Below are 6028 nucleotides of genomic sequence, written 5' to 3' on the forward strand. Positions count from 1 at the left end.
AGCGCAACACTTCTACCCTTGATTAGCATTAACTAAGAAATTCGTTCACAAACTGAAAGGATATTCAAGGCATATGCGGTCATGCATCATCATAGAAAATATATGCAGATAGCACTGTTGGCCAACTATCTGTGTATAACATTACGAGCAAATCAGAAATGCGTGCAGTCTGCAATGAGGGCAAAGAAAAGCATTTTTTTTTTAGTTCGAATGGTTACGGCAGATGGCACTTGGCACAGGTGCTACATGTACAAATAGTGCCAAATAATACCGACTGCCGAATGCTATGTCTCCACAAGATTTTATTGCGAGGAATCATGTTTAGGCAGAAAAGCCTGGCCGTCTGAGAGATGCAGCATTCTCTAGTACGTTATCTCCCCTGTGGATGGGATGAAAGTTATCGCATTACTGCTTTTGCTAGGATTTCATGGTTGGTCATGTGCAATCTATGAAGCGAAGTATTCAAAAGCGAATGGAAAAATGTTTGTTTCTTTCAACAGCGACGATTTGATTCGATGGCTGAATAGGAAAGTGACAAATGTATTCAAAGACCGAATTGAATACAACAATATTTTTTATTCGAAAGTTTTTAATATTTGCACACCCCTATCAATTATCTAATATATGATTGCTCGACAATAAGGTTTGTAAAACCTAGACATATTTTCCCATGGAAAGAAATGAATCACTTGTGAGGAATGCTAAAGTGAGGGAAAGTTGAGTAGCGACTGTCGAGCTGACTGTGCGAACGACCACACAAACCAACGCCACTCGGTGCAGTCGACTCATGTCTAGGAAATGCGGAAGAGAGACAGGAGAGATGCACCAGAGGCTGGCAATGCAACAAAGGTATGCAGCATGCACAACACACACGCAGGTGCCACAGGTCTCCCTCTTTTTTTTCTTGAGAATTTTGTGTTCCTTGTTCTTTAAAGCAGACACCCAGTAGTCAGATTTAACTGTTATAACTAATAACACAGAATGGCAACACTGCAGTAAGCAGTTTATTTTACCATAGAATACACAGAAGTTTACGGTGTCATAGTTCCTTGTTCCAACGTATTGCAAAAACCAACATTGTTATAAATGGGTTCAACTGCATAACTTAAAAAGCAAGAAATGGACTCGCGGATTTTTTTAATTTGGCTTGTACCTTAGGCTGTGGATGAATGTTTGTCCTAACAAGTGCATTCAATTGCAATAACGAATTAACATGCATGTCATATCACCCAACTACTGATATTTAACGCTGTAGAAATGACACTGAAGGAAAATTAGATGGTATTAGTCCAAGCACTAAATTATCATCAAGAATAATGCGCATTCCCACTGCACTTTCCCTCAATGCTTTGGCGAAATCTCATCACACATAGAAACTTTCAGGTTTGTACATGCCACAGTCATCTTGCGTGGGCTTTTACGATTGTTATGTTGAACATTAAAAAATTGCTTGACACAGCCGCATAAATGCAGTTGCTAGTTGTGGCACCTTTAAAGCGCCCCTCACCAGGTCACATTGCAAATCTTGGTTGTACACTGGAAACTGCAAACTCAATCAAAGGAGTGTTTCACTCAAAGAATTTTTCCAATCAGTTCGTTATTGGAGGAGATTGAAGAAATGAACTGTGCTGTTACTATGCCGCCAAGAGGCGAATGTCAGAGCCAGTGGGCGATGCTCTCTCCCTCTGCCTCTAGTAGCTTTCCCAACTGGTGATCATTCCCTGCATTCTCAAATGCCAGAGCCAAGAGGCGTACCACGGCGTCAACCTCTGCAATTTTTTTCTTCCCATATTGCTGCACGGCACATTTACAGCGGCGGCATTGCACCTTCCCCATTCAATGATTAACCAAAGCCACGTGTCACAGTGAGTAACGCAGACTACACTGCAAAGAGGCATTTGTTCATGTGACCCTGACTCTCTAGCTAGGAGCAGAACTTTCTTGAGAGGGAGGGTGCATGGAATTTGGTTTTAAATTTCAGCTGTTTTAGCTGCACACAGCGCCGCAATACTTTGCAGACAGGAGAAGGATCGACATTTTGGGTGAGTTGGTACTGGTTGAACATCTTGAAAGGGGCAGCGCAAGACGACGAAGACAGAAGGCAAGAACACACAGCGCTGTCCTGTGTGTTCCTGCCTACTGTCTACGTCTTATTGTGCAGCCCCTTCAAGATGTTTGAAAACAGAATTGTCAGTGAGTGATGTATCCGCTACGCTCGTTTGTTTAAAACAGCTAAACTTGGTGAGAGACCCTTTAGCAAGGACTTTGAAGTAAATTATGTAGCAGTTATATCCTTATGCTCTCGTTTCTAAGCCCCAGCCAGGCGCAAGCATAGGGTCCCCGTAGGTATGAACGATGCAATGAACATGGTTCATGCATGGGCACACTGCCATGCCTCTGCCACTCCTTGCTTTGCCAATGCTGAAAGCAAAGCTGGTGGCGAATGGGATGTGGGTTGTACTCTAAACTGCCTCTACCCATTAAAAAATATTTCTTTAAATATGGACATTGGTGACCAACAACAGCCCTGTTTAGGTGTTCTACAGGTCGGATAGCATGGCTGCCAAAACTGTAGGTTTTGTAACATTATAGGGTACAAGAAGAGTAGTTCTTTTTTAATGTTTGCTACAGCAGCAACTTAGAATATGAGAGGTCCACAGCCTATAAAAAGGCACTTTCAATTTTGGCTATAAACCTTAACTGAACCTCTTACAAGATCACTGCAACTCAATACTACAGTTTATGACACAAATTTGTACTTAACATTACACAACACACAGCAACGCTCAACAGGGAGTACGTTCATGTACTGTGGTCAGATGTTGCTCCAGCATTCTCATTTTCATCCTTTGAGCTGTTTTACTACGGCACAAATTGTGCCGGCATATGTAGGAAAATGAAAAAAAAAAGATTCACAATTATTTAGATAAATGGTGCACAATATAGCAAAAGGTTATGCTAACCATGAAAAATGGCTAAAGGGGATCTACTGCTTACAGTGTAGCAGCTAGCTTAACTATAAAGGAGCAGTGCCTGCAGCCCTTTATGAAAAACAAGGGTAACATCGTAACACAGTAATTAACACTACACATAAAGATTACAGAAAGATTAATGGAATTTCATACTGTGAAATAATTACCCATGTCATATAACAGTCAAACCACGTGAGTCTGGTAGGAAGACGGCGATGACAGTTGGTGAAAAGGAGGAATCTCGCAACACAGAAGAAAGAAGAGAAAAAGGAAAGTATCAGAAAGAAAGCATGTGAAGAGCTAGGGAGAAGGAGACAACTGGAAAACAAAGGCAGAGGCTGCTGAGCTGGCAATGGTGATGTGGTCTGGCAACAGTGCAGATGCATCTCCAGCTGTGCTCTCAGGATGTGAATGAGCAGCACCGGGGACCCGGACCAGAAATGGGTCAACCAGGAGATGGCCGCACCAGCGCTAGCTCCACTGTCTCTGGCTACCCTGCCGTGGCAGTGCTCCAAGATCCCGTTTAACTCCATAGCAGCTGTCACCGGACGCTGTCGAGTGCCACAGAGACAACCGCAGTGCCGCTGATGTGGCATGGTGCATTGTTCTTGTAGAAATTTGAAATGCAGGTTTTCAATTAATTCAGCCTGCCTAGTTAAAGGGACCCTGAAACGATTTTGATGATTTTGTACAAACGTACCTAGTCAGAGTAGGTCCTTCTGATCATTAATTGACGCATCTAAGTGCTCCGCATAAAGCATTCAATTTATTATAAGGTTTTAAAAATCTACATCGCTGCCAATTGCAGCGCATCGCTCGGCTGAATTTTAAGCCACCCCTACCCATTTGACGTCATTTACCCCAACGACATTATAGGGTGAGCTATTCGACTGGCTGCCCAGGGCGGGTAATCAATAATTTTGACAACTTGATGGTGGACAAATGGTGTTCGTAATAGTTGGAATGTTAGTTAATTTCTTTCTATAAAAAGAAAGGAACCGAAAGTGAATGCACAAGAACAATTTCTCACTACACTTAAGCACTTCCGGCACACAGAAAACGTCTGCTTGTGTTACAATGTGCTCCATTTTCACGAGAGCTCTGCGGTCAGAGTCGGTCTCAGTTTTTTCGCGAGCACCATGATTCGACTTTGTTGCATTGTGGGCTGCAAACGTAGCGACTTGCAATATGTCAAGCTTCGACATCGTGTCCCTCTGCAAGGCAGCAGACGAGTGGACTGGCTGCTGCACATCAGACTGACGCGATCCGACCGGCACCACGATTTGTGCGTTTTCGGCCGTCACTATACGCCGGAGGATTACTACTGCAATAGCGTTTCGCGAGTCCGGTATTTGGGTAAACGCAAGCGCAACGAAACAGGGACTCACCGTTTGACTGAGTCGTTTCATGAGATGAGCAGAAGCGCAAATGTGAATGGTCTGCACGGTGCAGCCACCTGGTAGCACAGTGCTCAACCACACACAGTAGCAGTAACGAAATGTATTCTTCTTTGCTGCTGGTGTAAATTTTTCGCAGGAGTGTAATCATCAACCCACTGTTTTTGTAAATGTTTAAAACGTTTTACACTTGGTTAGAGCAATATTAGCACTTTGTTTGGCTGGTTAAGCTCTGCGCCAACAGGTGGCTGGACCGTGCAGACCGATCAAGCCGCTCATGTACGTCTACGCTAAAGTTCCTTCACCAGCTTGAGTTTATGCCTCCAGCCATCCGTCGAAACGCCCAGCTCGGCTGTAGTTTTTGGAATACCACACATTTGGCACTGTAACAGAATGCTCGCAACGCATGCTGCTTCGATAGCTCTCGCTTGGGATCGACTGCCAAGCAGCTGGCGGAAAATTTGGAGAGGCTTCGCCTGCGCGCTTCTAGAGATCTGGAAGTCGACAACATGACGTGTCATCATGACGCAGAGTCAGTGAAGGTGGAGCTTAGCCCCGACTACTCGGCAAACAAGTTGAGGAGAAAATGCATGACTATGGAGGAGGGTAACTTGTAATCGTCTGTAGCTTTGTTAACCCTTTCAGGGTCAATTTTTTTTGCCATCTGCAACAGCCCAGGGTCGATTTTCTTTATTGCAAATTTAAATTTTTCTTAGGGACCTATTTCGCAAAAAATTTGCCGTAATTTTTCTAGGGTGACAGTAAAGTGAGAAAAAAATATTTTGCTTTGGTATATATGTACTCTTCATTCATGAATAACAACAATAAAAATGGAAATAAACTTATAGGAATTAGAAATTTGATGCAGTGTTCAAACAACACACAGTTCAAGGCTTAGAAAATGCACACACAAGAATATTTCATAAGTCTCATATGTTCCCGCTCTTACACTAATATGTACGTCCATTGCGTAATCAAACTACATAGGTACGCGCACTCAAGAAAACTGTGTGGTTGTGTGCCCGTCAAAAAAGCAAAACGTGTGACAAACTTCTGCTAATCTTCAACTTATCGCCAACCAGAGGCAATTAGTTTTCGCGAGTCTAAAAAATAAAACAGAAACACATGCACAGTGGCATCCTTCTTATGTGCACCCCTGTGAGCCCTAAACGACCGAGAAACAAGAGGTTGCCCTTTGAGCGATTAGTAACGAGACAGCCATCAGTTTTGTGAGCGCAAGAAGCCGATACTGCCAGCGGAACAAAACCCAAACCGCCTACCACCAGCACCCGCACCAATTCGTGAGCAATAGTATATAGACGCGCCGGAGCAAACTAGCTCTAAAACAAACCATGCAACGAAAACCAAGAGAGGGAGGCCCGAGAAAAAAATTCCTTGTATTCCCACATAGTGGCAGCACATGACAGAAAAGAAAAAGTTAAGAAATCGGCGCACTTTTTAAATGTACAGACGGTGCCGTAAATATATGGCATTGACCATTTTGGACTTGTTCACGGCGCCGTATATTTACGTCATTGACCCTGAAAGGGTTAATATGAGACGCTTTACACAAATTGTGGTGCAAAAGATTAACTTTAGCTGTACCCTAGGAGTCTACAAAATTTGTCCGATCCATTTCAGGGGCCCTTTAACTACATC

This window comes from Dermacentor variabilis, chromosome 8, assembly GCF_050947875.1.
Source record: "Dermacentor variabilis isolate Ectoservices chromosome 8, ASM5094787v1, whole genome shotgun sequence".
NCBI lineage: Eukaryota > Metazoa > Arthropoda > Arachnida > Ixodida > Ixodidae > Dermacentor > Dermacentor variabilis.